Genomic DNA, 15,518 nt, shown 5'->3' with positions numbered 1-15,518 from the left:
CTTCAAACAATAAGCATAAAAGGGCCCTGCGCGATCTCGCCGAAGTTTGCCAGGTCGCTGCAATTGGCCCCTGGAACGACACGGCCATAACCTTTAACGCCAGTGACGAACCTAAATACAGAACAGTCTGAGCGCTAGCTGCCCTAGTCCTCAGTCCCATCGTGGACGGCTTTCGACTTACAAAAGTCCTCATGGACGGCGGCAACGGACTAAACCTCATTTACGAGGACACACTCCACAAGATGGAAATAGACAGGAGCCGCATCAAGAAAAGCAGCACAACCTTTTGAGGTATCATTCCCAGTCGGGAAGCTCGGTGTGCTAGAAAAATTACACTTGATGTGGTGTTCGGCACGCCGAAGAATTGTCGGTCTGAAGAAATAACTTTCCAGGTGGCCCCTTTCAACAGTGGGTACCACGCCCTGTTAGGGCGAGAGGCCTTCATGCGCTTTCAAGCCATACCTCATTATGGATATATGAAGCTAAAATGCCCGGGCCTAATGGAATAATCACCCTCGTCAGCGATCCGTACATAGCACTCCGCGCTGAAAACAAAACCGCATCCTTGGCCCTCGAGGCATTGTCTGAGGCCCTCGCAGCCGAAGAGCTAACCGCACTACGCTCCATCGTGGATAAGGACGATGTGATCCTGGACAAACGATCCAAATCCACTTCCTTCAAGCCGGCAGAAGAAATAGTCAAATTTCAGGTCCATCCAACAGACCCGAAGAAGACAGCGTCTATCGGAGCGCAACTCAACCCTGCACTCGACGCCGCACTACGAGACTTCCTACGCGAAAACTGGGATATATTCGCCTGGCACCGTTCCGATATGCCAGGAATCCCGCGCGAGTTGGCCGAACATAGCCTTAACATACTAAAGGGATATAAGCTGGTCAAGCAAACTCTGCGGCGCTTTTTCGAACCCAAACGACAAGCTATGGGGGAGGAGCTAGCCAAACTCATCGAGGCCGGATTCATCAAAGACATTAAACATCCGGACTGGCTGGCAAACTTGGTAATGGTACCAAAGAAGGATAAATCCTGGCGCCTATGCGTCGATTTCAAGGACCTTAACAAGGCTTGCCCTAAGGATCCCTTCCCTCTTCCCCGCATCGATCAAATCATTGACGTTACCGCAGGTCATGACTCACTGTGCTTCCTTGACGCATATTCCGGATACCATCAAATCAAAATGAAGGAGTCCAATCAAGCCGCAACAACATTCATTGCACCATACATGCCGTTTTGCTTCAACACCATGCCTTTCAGGCTCAAGAACGCCGGCGCCACCTACTAGCGCATGATCCAAACATGCCTCGAGAAACAGATCAGCAAAACAGTGGAGGCCTACGTGGACGGCGTCGTCATCAAAACTAGACACGTCGAAACACTAATAGACGACTTGCGTCTCACATCCGACAACCTCCGCACATACGACATCAAGCTTAACCCAGAAAAGTGCGTCTTCGGCGTCCCCGCCGGTAAACTACTGGGCTTCATCGTTTCCAATAGAGGAATTGAAGCAAATCCAGCCAAAATCCGAGCTCTGTCACAACTGGCTACGCCAACCAAACTCAAGCAGGTCCAAAAACTTGTTGGGTGCGTGGCAGCTTTAAGCCGCTTTATCTCCAGGTTGGGAGAAAAGGTGCTGCCGCTCTATCGCCTTCTACGGGGCACCGATAACTTCGAGTGGACGGACGCGGCGACGGCCGGACTCGAAGAAATAAAAGCCCTTCTGGCAAGCAACCCAATCCTGGCCGCGCCAAATGCCGGGAAACCAATGCTCTTATACATATCGGCAACACACCAGGTGGTGAGCGCCGTACTCGTCGTCGAACGAGAACAGGACGGACACAAATTTCCGCTCCAGAAGCCGGTATACTACGTATCCACCGTCCTCACACCATGCAAATCCCGGTACCCTCATAATCAAAAAATAGCATATGCAGTCTTCATGGCATCTCGAAAATTGCGACACTACTTTCAGGAGTGCTCTATCACGGTGGTCTCCGAAGTGCCCCTCAATGATATAATTAACAACCGGGATGCAACGGGCCGGATTGCCAAATGGGCCATTGAGCTCCTTCCATTCGACATCACGTACAAACCACGTCGAGCCATCAAATCCCAGGTACTGGCTGACTTCGTCGCCGAATGGACAGGAGCCGAACTCCCTAAAGAGTACGGCGCGTATTCCAACTGGGTGATGCATTTTGACGGCTCCAAGATGTTGGCAGGGCTAGGGGCGGGCGTCGTATTAACGTCCCCCACGGGAGATATCGTCCAGTACGTACTCCAAATATTATACACAGACTCCAACAACGCAGCCGAATACGAGGCCTTGCTACATGGCCTCCGGATGGCCGTATCAATGGGCATACAATGCCTGGAGGTGCGCGGGGACTCAAACCTCGCAATATCCCAAAGTAATGGAGACTTCGATGCCAAAGATCCAAGGATGGCAGCTTATCGCAATGCCGTTTTGAAGATGTCTGCTCGGTTCAAGGGACTCAAATCTCATCACATCGCCCGCGAAAGTAACCAGGCGGCACACGTCCTTGCTCGCATCGACGCTAAGCGCGACCCCGTCCCACCTAACATCTTCCTCGAAAGGCTCTTTAAGCCATCTGTGGCATGGCAAGGGGGAGATAGCAACGACAGTCCCGTTCCAAACACAAACACAGATAACGAACACGCTGATATCATCGAAGGCTCAACCACCGAAGTAACACCATGAGCCCACCTCATCATGGCAATAATTGCCCCATGGACTGAACCATTCTTGGCCTACTTTAATAGGAAGGAGCTCCCAGAAGATCACAATGAGTCTCGCCGCAAAGTCCGGCGTTCGAAGGCCTATAAAGTTCACGAAGGAGAGTCTACAAGAAAAGCACTACCGGAGTCCTTCAAAGGTGTATCTCCGAGGAAGAGGGGCGGCAACTCTTGGCAGAAATTCACGCTGGTCTCGGTGGGCACCACGCCGCAGCCCGGGCACTTGTCAGCAAGGCCTTCCATACAGGATTTTACTGGCCTACGGCCCGGCCAGACGCACAGGACCTCGTCCAGCGCTGTGTCGGATGCCAACTCTTCGCCAACCAAAGCCATATGCCCCAACCGCTCTACAAACAATCCCCATTACATGGCCCTTTGCGGTCTGGGGCTTGGACATGGTCGGACCCCTTAAAGGGGGAAGCCATAAGAAAAAATATCTGTTGGTCATGGTGGACAAATTCACCAAGTGGATAGAGGCTAGACCAGTTAAAACGGCCGAGTCCGGACCGGTGATTGCATTTATATCCGATGTGGTACACCGTTACGGTGTATCGCACAACGTCATCACCGATAACGGTTCGAATTTCACAGCCGATGAGGTGAAAACCTGGTGTGCTAATCTGGGCATTAAGCTCGATTACACCTCTGTCTACCACCCGCAAACAAACGGTCAAGTCGAGCGAGCTAATGGTCTTATTATGAGCGGCATCAAACCCAGACTAGTGCAGTCTTTGAAAGAATCAGACAAGCACTGGGTCGAGGAGCTCGACTCCGTACTCTGGGGGCTACGTGTAACGCCCCGAGAATGACGCTCCAGACGCCTTCCATATATTTCGTGTTCGGCGTGTGTTTTATTTGTGTGTTGCATTCATCATCGCATCATTTGCATTGCATCGGCACTTCGTTGCCGTCATGTTTTAAAACTTGCATCCGCTCGTAGTTGCCACGTTCCCCTTGCGTTCGTTGACCATTCTGAGTCTAACCGGATTTTCGATTCTCTCTTGTCTGACCGTTTGACCCTCTCTGCACAACCACCGAACCCCTCCTTGCGCAGTGCATAGACCCCTCTCACGCGTCCGGAACCTCCCCGAACCCGACCCGGGTTGTTGTCACCGTTGGATTCGGATCATCCCCAAACATCTACAAAACATCACCGTTTTCTTTGTTGGACTCTCCACAGCCTTTTTCTCGACCGTTCAATTTTGATCGGAGGGCCTGTTTTGCCTTAAGCTAGTCCACCTAGCTATTTAAACAACCTAACCCTAGTCCTAACCTGTCCCATCCACCTATTCCCTGCCGCCGCCACCCTCTTCCTCAGGATTCCCCGATCCAATCCATCCATTCCACCCAGCCGACCCGACAACGCCCCTCGTCTTCAGCGCCGGGCCAAGCAGCGCTTGCCACCCACTCTCCCTCAATTTCACCACCGCAGCCGCACCTCCTGCTCCCTCATCGATCCAGATCGAGAGGATCTCGACCCCGAGCCTCCCAACGACCTCCTCCTTGCCGGTCATCCCCCGCCGGAGGTTGCAGCAGCGACCAGGCCAGTCCCGTCGCTCCGTGCCTTCCTTTTCTCCCGTGCTTCTCCATCGTCTCACCCCTCTGTCTCTCTCACCTCGTTCTAGCACGAGCGCCGCCGCCCTCGACCCATCTCTGTCCGGCCGACAACGAGCAGTAGCTCGCCGGAGTTGAGCTTCACTGGATCCGCCTCCCTCTGCCCGTTGCTGGTGCTCGCGTCACCGTCAGCCACCCGTCGCCCGAGTTCCTCGCCGGCTCGCGCGACAACCTGCAAAAACCAAGGCGTCGACCACCACCACCAGGAGCTGACCGCTTCTTCCCTGCCCAAGGGCCCCCGGTCCGCCTCCTCCGGCCACCTCCCCGCCGCGTCGCCCGCCGGATCTGCTCGAGCTCCCCTCGCCCCTGCGCCTCAAGTCCCGCGTCGCCAAGCCGCCTCCTGCCTGTGCGTCATGTGCAAGAACCGACAAGGCTCCAGCGCCATGGACTTCCCCCACCTCTGCCCGAGCACCTCCAGGACCTCGTCTGCCCCGCCGCGTTGCCGAATCCGGCCACCAGGACCCTCCAGCGCCGCCACTTCCTTCCTCCTACTGCCTGATCCCCTGTTTCACGAACGAGGAGACGAACGCCTCGCCCGCGTTGACCCCGTCCTCGACCGCGCCAGCGTGGCCAGCCTCCTGGGCCGCAAGCTCGCCTGAAGCCCAGCTCTGCGCCGCTTGGGCCTCCTCCGCTCTTCCAGCCAGGCCTTGGCCCGATGTGAGCAGCCCCAGCCAGCCCAGTTCACCTCAGTTTCAGCCCGCATATGTTTTTTTCTGTGTGCTGCGATTTGTCCAATTATCCAGAGACTGCCAGTTTTGCAGAAAAGTCCTTCATGTTCATGCATTAATAACTCACGAATCGTGCATCATATTAAAATAATTTATATATGTAAGATGCTTAGAGTTTTGTCTAGTTTCATAATATGCCACTTTCAACCATGTTAAAAATGTTTAAAATGCTGTTTGTTTAAATTTGCTCAAATGCCATGTTAAAATGATTTATTTCATAACTAAATAACCGTAGCTCGGATTTTAATAAATTATATATGTAAATGGGGTAGAAAAATGCCTAGTTTAACATGGTGCACTTTATTTTGCTGTTTAACAACATTAAAATTGTGTTATGGCAGAACAGTACCAAATCTATAATATGCATATGAGGATTTTCCGGAATTGTTGTTGTTTGTTTCCGGCCTCATTTAACTTGCTTAAATAGGTAGTTCCCATATGCTTCACCTCTTGCCATGGTTAATAACATTTAATATTGTTGGGTACATAAACGAGAGAGAACTAAATAATTAGATGTGGTGTTTCGTCAATATGCAACTCGTTGCATATTGAGCTCCACTTAATTTGTAGTGTTGTTTGTTGCACTTTGCCATGCCATGCCTCATTAAACCGGACATGCATCATATTTGTTTTTGCATCATGCCATGTGTATGTGATGGTTGTTTACTATGTTGTTTGTTTCTTTCCGGGTTGCGTCTCTTGTTACCTTCGGTTTCGTTCCGGAGTTGTGAGGATTCGTTCGACTACATCCGTTTGTCTTCTTCATGGACTCGTTCTTCTTCCTAGCGGGATCTCAGGCAAGATGACCATACCCTCGAAATCACTTCTATCTTTGCTTGCTAGTTGTTCGTTCTATTGCTATGCTGCGCTACCCACCACTTGTTATGTCATGCCTCCCTTTTTGCCATGTCAGCCCCTAACCTTTGTCACCCTTCCTAGCAAATTGTTGTTTGGCTATGTTACCGCTTTTGCTCAGCCCCTCTTATAGCGTTGCTAGATGCAGGTGAATATGAAGTTTGTTCCATGTCGGAACATGGATATGTTGGGATATCACAATATCTCTTATATATTTAATGCATCTATATACTTGGTAAAGGGTAGAAGGCTCGGCCTTATGCCTGGTGTTTTGTTCCACTCTTGCCGCCCTAGTTTCCGTCATACCGGTGTTATGTTCCTTGATTTTGCGTTCCTTACGCGGTTGGGTGATTTATGGGACCCCGTTGACAGTTCGCTTTGAATAAAACTCCTCCAGCAAGGCCCAACCTTGGTTTTACCATTTGCTACCACCTATCCCCTTTTCCCTTGGGTTCTGCAGACTCAAGGGTCATCTTATTTTAACCCCCCCGGGCCAGTGCTCCTTCGAGTGTTGGTCCGAACTGAGTAGACTGCGGGGCCCCCTCGTGGAAACTCGAGGTCTGGTTTTACTCGTAGGATGTCTCATCCGGTGTTGCCCTGAGAACGAGATATGTGCAGCTCCTATCGGGATTTGTCGGCACATCGGGCGGCTTTGCTGGTCTTGTTTTACCATTGTCGAAATGTCTTGTAAACCGGGATTCCGAGACTGATCGGGTCTTCCTGGGAGAAGGTTTATCCTTCGTTGACCGTGAGAGCTTATGATGGGCTAAGTTGGGACACCCCTGCAGGGTATAAACTTTCGAGAGCCGTGCCCGCGGTTATGTGGCAGATGGGAATTTGTTAATATCCGGTTGTAGAGAACTTGACACTTGACCCTAATTGAAACGCATCAACCGCGTGTGTAGCCGTGATGGTCTCTTCTCGGCGGAGTCCGGGAAGTGAACACAGTTTCTGGGTTATGTTTGACGTAAGTAGGAGTTCAGGATCACTTCTTGATCATTGCTAGTTCATGACCGTTCCGTTGCTTCTCTTCTCGCTCTTATTTGTGTATGTTAGCCACCATATATGCTTAGTGCTTGCTGCAGCTCCACCTCATTACCCTTTCCTTCCTATAAGCATAAATAGACTTGATCTCGCGGGTGTGAGATTGCTGAGTCCTCTCGACTCACAGATACTTCCAAAACAGTTGCGAGTGCTGATGATAACAGTGCAGGTGACGCAACTGAGCTCAAGTGGGAGCTCGATGAAGATCTTGTGCGTTGAGTTGTTTCATTTCCTGTTGATCATTAGTGGAGCCCAGTTGGGACAATCAGGGATCTAGCAGTTGGGTTGTCTTCTTTTCTTTTGGTTCCGTAGTCGGACCTATGTGTGTGTTCTGATTGATGTATGATTTAGTTATGTATTGTGTGAAGTGGCGATTGTAAGCCAACTCTTTATCCCATTCTTGTTCATTACATGGGATTGTGTGAAGATGACCCTTCTTGCGACAAAACCACAATGCGGTTATGCCTCTAAGTCGTGCCTCGACACGTGGGAGATATAGCCGCATCGTGGGCGTTACAAGTTGGTAATCAGAGCCATCCCCGACTTAGGAGCCCCCTGCTTGATCGAATCGCTGGCGTTGTTGAGTCTAGAACAAAAATGTTTTGAGTCTTAGGATTATATATATCGGAGAGTAGGATTCTTTTTACTCCTCAGTCCCTTCGTCGCTCTGGTGAGGTCTCCTGACGTAGAAGTTTTGACTCTTCTCTCCTCAAATTTCACTAAAAAAAAATTTAGGATCACGCGGGTATCTTAGAATCGTTCCGATGGTTTTGTGACGAGAACATTGTTCTTGGTGCCTCTTGACATTTAGGGGTTGTGGCAGTGTCCCGGGGAGTTGAGCTCCGAGGTGTTGTCGTCTCAATTTTATCGTTGCAGTTCTGGAATACCTGAGTTTCGCCGACATCGAAATCTCTTTTATGCAGTTGTTGGTGAGATCACCTCGACGCCACCCAGCACTGGGGCGGGAGTTCGGGAGTATTGCCATAACTAGTATAACGGATGCTTTTCGAAGGTTGAGGTAAACGATTTCCGGAGTTTTTCTTGGTTATGTGTTGACGGATGGATACAGCTGGATCTAGGTATTGTTAGTTTGGGTGATATATTTTGTGTCCCCTGTATCCCCAACACCTGATTGCATAACCGGAAAGTTTCGGGAGTTTATAAGTGGGAATTCAAGTAGCTCTTAGGATATCTTTCCGACAGACGCATGATATGAGATTGGGGTTCGACGTCTAGTGGTCCGCCTGTACACGGTTGGTTTTACAATGGTCTCGTAGTGTCTTAAAGAGCCCTTGGCTATGCCGACTCGGGGACGCTTCGTGTGTCATGTGCACTGCCTTGTACATGATGGTGCTGTACGATCGAGCCCGTGTGGGCCCCACCACGAAAACTTCGGACGAAATCTCTATCATATGTTTGTTCCGGCTTATTCTGCAAGCCAATCCTTTGTTTTGTTTTGTTTTGTGGTATTCGAGTTGCTTCAATGACAAGTGTTGATCCATACCTTTTCCTAAGCGGTGTTCTCATATTTCTATGTGGATGATAATCCTTCTTGATCATCGAGTTTGCCATCTTAATTCTATTTCCAACCGGTGCGTTTCTCTTCGAGATGATCCCATCATTCTCCCCATTGGGAAGATCAATAATAAGTTTTCTCAACGTTGTTTATTCCATCTGCCCCAAGTTGCCTTTGTTTTCCCGCCCTCCCACCCTTTTTTCCTTCAAGGAATCAGATGTCGTAACCAAGTATCCATTTTTATTCACGTGAAGTCCCTTCATTCTTTTCAATCAATGTTCTTACCCGGTGGTTCTCATGAAGATGTGCTTCAAGTTTATCATTCTTCATTCTTTTTCTTCTCCGGTGGACTAAAGTCAAGCTTTCAGTGTTGATCGTATTCTTTTCCTCGTTTCAAATGCTTTCTCATGTCGATGCATCTCTTAATCATTCACCTCTCGCTTTCCATGTGTTCCGGAGTGCTGAAGATATCTCAGGAGACTCACTTTTCCATTCCCAATCCGTTCAAGCTATCTCGAGGTTGTTATCTCATTCAAGCCATTTAATTCAACTAGTGCGATCTCTCTTTTAAAATCATTCCAACGGTGTTTCTTTTGAGTGGGCCCTAACCCACAGGTCTTTTTCAGGATCTTACCTGACTCTTCTAATTTTTCTGGAGTTATTCTCAAATTCATTGCAAAGTTTGACGTAAGAATGAATTATCATCAGTCAAATGTCTTTCTCCAAGATCTTTCAAATTCTTTTCATCGTTGGTTCAATCTTTCTAATTTTTCATCCGGAGTGCCTCAACAATTCATGGTGGTGTTTCTCATTGTCATTCTCGGATTTGAAGACCGAAGAAGAGTTTCCCTTAAATCTTGTCCATTCTCTTAAAGATGCGTGGTTCTAGCTTATGCCATCCTCTCATAATTGTTTTCGAGTGTGAGAATTCTTTTCTTACCCATCCGGAGCATTTCAGAGTTGTTTTCATTTCTTGATCATCCAAAGGCCATCATCTCAGTAGATTTCTTCGTTCTAAGTTTTCAGCCTCGTTCTCCAATTATTCTAAATTGATGTCTCTTCGTTCATCTCCTTATTCTTCCGGTGCATCGTTCAAAGTATTCTCTAATCAGCTCGTGATCTCTTCGTTCTCGTGTATCAAATTCCCTCGAGTATTTTCGCGCGTTCTTTAATTCTACCGGTGTTTCATCCTCTTTTCTTCAATTGTTTTCAATTCTCGCGGTGGTTCGTTCAAGATTTCTCTTCCCTCGTTATCATATCAATTTATTCGTTGTTTCAATCCTACCGGTGGTTCGATGAAGACCTTCCCAAGTTTGCGCAATATCTATCTTAATCCTTTCTACGACAATAAGTAGTATGCAAAATCCATTGCTTGTCATCAATCTAAATTGGTGAAGGCTAAGCATAATGTAATTCTTATTATTGTTTCCTCCAAGTGTTTAATCCTTTCTTTCCGGAGTTCCAAGTTTTATCGGTTATATCATCCCGAAGCTTCATCTAATCATTGCAAGGCTTCTCCCGGAGTTCATTTCAATTTTCCATTTCGTTTGATCATTCTTTTATTATCGGAGTTCTTCATGGAGGTTCTACATGGTGCTTCGTCAAGGATTCTTTTCATTCTTCAATTGTTCTTCAAGATTTCTCTCGGAGTTAAGATCCGTCAAGCTATACTCTAAAATAAACATGGTGCTCAACACATGTTTGATTTGAGGAGTTCAAGCATTCTTCATATCGCATTCCGAAGTGCAATTCTCTCTATCTTATCTTTTGAGATGGTGTTATGTCATTCTTGATAATTTCCCTTCGCGTTTCATGATTCACAAGTTTTCAAGGGTGACATATTTAAATCCATCATGTTCTGTTTCGTTCAAGAGATCTTTTCAACCAATCAATCTTTTTGTTGGAGTTATATTGGGTTATAATTCACCTAAAGCCTTCCCTAAGGAATGTAGCTATTTGTGGTGGTTATCAATGATCCAAATTTCTCCTTCTCCTCTTGGTGAAAGAAGGTTTTCATCGCCTTGGTGCTCTCACTCAAACCATTGGCTTCCTTTAGTGGCCGTTCGTCACCTCATAATTTTGAGATGTGTTCCATAAGCCCACTACAAGCTTGTTCTTTTCGTTGTTGATTTCCCAACAACTCCGTTATTACCTTCTTGGAAGGATGTTTTCCAAGCTCATTTGTGGCAGAAGTTGTCATTTTCTTCTACATTCTTTATTCCAAGGATCTATCTTCCGGAGGCATTGTGATGTTGCTCTCTTCACTCATCTTCTCGGTTTGTGAGGACCGTGTTCTTTTCGTGCTTATCCTTTTCCAACCGGAGTGCGGTCTGAAATCTTTCTTTTCCCTTGTGCCATTCTTTCATTAGTTCCGGAGGTAATGTGTTGGTAATTTCATCGAGTATCCTCTCATCTTGTCAAGTTCATGTTCAATTCCTTCCATTTACAGTCGGAGTGCTGCCCAAATTATATCATTCTCATTCCTTATTTATCTTGTTTTAACCGGAGTGTTGGTGTCTATCATTCCTCTTCTAACCTGAGTCTCATCCAAGTGCTTTCATTTTGCCAAGTCCTTATTCACCCCTTCCATTTTCCAACCGGAGCGTTATCCTATTTGATCATTATCGTTCCTTGTACATCTCGTTTCAACCGGAGTGCTTGCTTGTATTTCTCGTCCTTTGTTCTCGTCACTCATAGCTCTGCAACCTACAAGGTTCTCGTGATGTTCCTTGTTCCTCTTTGCCGACAGAGTGTTTGCAATCTTGTTTGTCTTTGTTGTATTCTTTCTTTCAAGTTTTCAACCTCTCAAGGTTCTTTGGTTTCACTCGTTTGTCAAAGAAGCAATTTGTTTTACCTCTTCCTCTTCCGTTTCTCTCCGGTGCCATCCTAGATCTCGGGACGAGATCCTCTTGTAGTGGTGGAGTGTTGTAACGCCCCGAGACCGACGCTCCAGACGCCTTCCATATATTTCGTGTTCGGTGTGTGTTTTATTTGTGTGTTGCATTCATCATCGCATCATTTGCATTGCATCGGCACTTCGTTGCCGTCATGTTTTAAAACTTGCATCCGCTCGTAGTTGCCGCGTTCCCCTTGCGTTCGTTGACCATTCTGAGTCTAACCAGATTTTTGATTCTCTCTTGTCTGACCGTTTGACCCTCTCTGCACAACCACCGAACCCCTCCTTGCGCAGTGCATAGACCCCTCTCGCGCGTCCGGAACCTCCCCGAACCCGACCCGGGTTGTTGTCACCGTTGGATTCGGATCATCCCCAAACATCTACAAAACATCACCATTTTCTTTGTTGGACTCTCCACTGCCTTTTTCTCGACCGTTCAATTTTGATCGGAGGGCCTGTTTTGCCTTAAGCTAGTCCACCTAGCTATTTAAACAGCCTAACCCTAGTCCTAACCTGTCCCATCCACCTATTCCCTGCCGCCGCCACCCTCTTCCTCAGGATTCCCCGATCCAATCCATTCATTCCACCCAGCCGACCCAACAACGCCCCTCGTCTTCAGCGCTGGGCCAAGCAGCGCTTGCCACCCACTCTCCCTCGATTTCACCACCGCAGCCGCGCCTCCTGCTCCCTCATCGATCCAGATCGAGAGGAGCTCGACCCCGAGCCTCCCAACGACCTCCTCCTTGCCGGTGATCCCCCGCCGGAGGTTCCAACCAGCTGCAGCAGCGACCAGGCCAGTCCCGTCGCTCCGTGCCTTCCTTTTCTCCCGTGCTTCTCCATCGTCTCACCCCTCTGTCTCTCTCACCTCGTTCTAGCAGGAGCGCCGCCGCCCTCGACCCGTCTCCGTCCGGCCGACAACGAGCAGTAGCTCGCCGGAGTTGAGCTTCACCGGATCCGCCTCCCTCTGCCCGTTGCTGGTGCTCGCGTCACCGTCAGCCACCCGTCGCCTGAGTTCCTCGCCGGCTCGTGCGACAACCTGCAAGAACCAAGGCGTCGACCACCACCACCAGGAGCTGACCGCCGCTTCCCTGCCCAAGGGCCCCCGGTCCGCCTCCTCCGGCCACCTCCCCGCCGCGTCGCCCGCCGGATCTGCTCGAGCTCGCCTCGCCCCTGCGCCTCAAGTCCCGCGTCGCCAAGCCGCCTCCTGCCTGTGCGTCGTGTGCAAGAACCGACAAGGCTCCAGCGCCATGGACTTCCCCCACCTCTGCCCGAGCACCTCCAGGACCTCGTCTGCCCCGCCGCGTTGCCGAATCCGGCCACCAGGACCCTCCAGCGCCGCCGCTTCCTTCCTCCTACTGCCCGATCCCCTGTTTCACGAACGAGGAGACGAACGCCTCGCCCGCGTTGACCCCGTCCTCGACCGCGCCAGCGTGGCCAGCCTCCTGGGCCGCAAGCTCGCCTGAAGCCCAGCTCTGCGCCGCTTGGGCCTCCTCCGCTCTTCCAGCCAGGCCTTGGCCCGATGTGAGCAGCCCCAACCAGCCCAGTTCACCTCAGTTTCAGCCCGCATATGTTTTTTTCTGTGTGCTGCGATTTGTCCAATTATCCAGAGACTGCCAGTTTTGCAGAAAAGTCCTTCATGTTCATGCATGAATAACTCAAGAATCGTGCATCATATTAAAACAATTTATATATGTAAGATGCTTAGAATTTTGTCTAGTTTCATAATATGCCACTTTCAACCATGTTAAAAATGTTTAAAATGCTGTTTGTTTAAATTTGCTCAAATGCCATGTTAAAATGATTTATTTCATAACTAAATAACCGTAGCTCGGATTTTAATAAATTATATATGTAAATGGGGTAGAAAAATGCCTAGTTTAACATGGTGCACTTTATTTTGCTGTTTAACAACATTAAAATTGTGTTATGGCAGAACAGTACCAAATCTATAATATGCATATGAGGATTTTCCGGAATTGTTGTTGTTTGTTTCCGGCCTCATTTAACTTGCTTAAATAGGTAGTTCCCATATGCTTCACCTCTTGCCATGGTTAATAACATTTAATATTGTTGGGTACATAAACGAGAGAGAACTAAATAATTAGATGTGGTGTTTCGTCAATATGCAACTCGTTGCATATTGAGCTCCACTTAATTTGTAGTGTTGTTTGTTGCACTTTGCCATGCCATGCCTCATTAAACCGGACATGCATCATATTTGTTTTTGCATCATGCCATGTGTATGTGATGGTTGTTTACTATGTTGTTTGTTTCTTTCCGGGTTGCGTCTCTTGTTACCTTCGGTTTCGTTCCGGAGTTGTGAGGATTCGTTCGACTACATCCGTTTGTCTTCTTCATGGACTCGTTCTTCTTCCTAGCGGGATCTCAGGCAAGATGACCATACCCTCGAAATCACTTCTATCTTTGCTTGCTAGTTGTTCGTTCTATTGCTATGCTGCGCTACCCACCACTTGTTATGTCATGCCTCCCTTTTTGCCATGTCAGCCCCTAACCTTTGTCACCCTTCCTAGCAAATCGTTGTTTGGATATGTTACCGCTTTTGCTCAGCCCCTCTTATAGCGTTGCTAGATGCAGGTGAAGATGAAGTTCGTTCCATGTCGGAACATGGATATGTTGGGATATCACAATATCTCTTATATATTTAATGCATCTATATACTTGGTAAAGGGTGGAAGGCTCGGCCTTATGCCTGGTGTTTTGTTCCACTCTGGCCGCCCTAGTTTCTGTCATACCGGTGTTATGTTCCTTGATTTTGTGTTCCTTACGCGGTTGGGTGATTTATGGGACCCCCTTGTCAGTTTGCTTTGAATAAAACTCCTCCAACAAGGCCCAACCTTGGTTTTACCATTTGCTACCACCTATCCCCTTTTCCCTTGGGTTCTGCAGACTCAAGGGTCATCTTATTTTAACCCCCCCGGGCCAGTGCTCCTTCGAGTGTTGGTCCAAACTGAGTAGACTGCGGGGCCCCCTCGTGGAAACTCGAGGTCTGGTTTTACTCGTAGGATGTCTCATCCGGTGTTGCCCTGAGAACGAGATATGTGCAGCTCCTATCGGGATTTGTCGGCACATCGGGCGGCTTTGCTGGTCTTGTTTTACCATTGTCGAAATGTCTTGTAAACCGGGATTCCGAGACTGATCGGGTCTTCCTGGGAGAAGGTTTATCCTTCGTTGACCGTGAGAGCTTATGATGGGCTAAGTTGGGACACCCCTGCAGGGTATAAACTTTCGAGAGTCGTGCCCGCGGTTATGTGGCAGATGGGAATTTGTTAATATCCGGTTGTAGAGAACTTGACACTTGACCCTAATTGAAACGCATCAACCGCGTGTGTTGCCATGATGGTCTCTTCTCGGCGGAGTCCGGGAAGTGAACACGGTTTCTAGGTTATGTTTGACATAAGTAGGAGTTCAGGATCACTTCTTGATCATTGCTAGTTCACGACCGTTCCGTTGCTTCTCTTCTCGCTCTTATTTGTGTATGTTAGCCACCATATATGCTTAGTGCTTGCTGCAGCTCCACCTCATTACCCTTTCCTTCCTATAAGCGTAAATAGTCTTGATCTCGCGGGTGTGAGATTGCTGAGTCCTCGTGACTCACAGATACTTCCAAAACAGTTGCAGGTGCCGATGATAACAGTGCAGGTGACACAACTGAGCTCAAGTGGGAGCTCGATGAAGATCTTGTGCATTGAGTTGTTTCATTTCCTGTTGATCAGTAGTGGAGCCCAGTTGGGACGATCAGGGATCTAGCAGTTGGGTTGTCTTCTTTTCTTTTGGTTCCGTAGTCGGACCTATGTGTGTGTTCTGATTGATGTATGATTTAGTTATGTATTGTGTGAAGTGGCGATTGTAAGCCAACTCTTTATCCCATTCTTGTTCATTACATGGGATTGTGTGAAGATGACCCTTCTTGCGACAAAACCACAATGCGGTTATGCCTCTAAGTCATGCCTCGACACGTGGGAGATATAGCCGCATCGTGGGCGTTACACTACGGACCACGCCCAACCGTACTACCGGATACACACCTTTCTTCATGGTGTACGGTGCAGAGGCTGTATTGCCCTGCGAT

This window comes from Triticum aestivum, chromosome 3D (assembly GCF_018294505.1).
Source record: "Triticum aestivum cultivar Chinese Spring chromosome 3D, IWGSC CS RefSeq v2.1, whole genome shotgun sequence".
Lineage (NCBI taxonomy): Eukaryota > Viridiplantae > Streptophyta > Magnoliopsida > Poales > Poaceae > Triticum > Triticum aestivum.
This window is presented reverse-complemented; position numbering follows the sequence as displayed.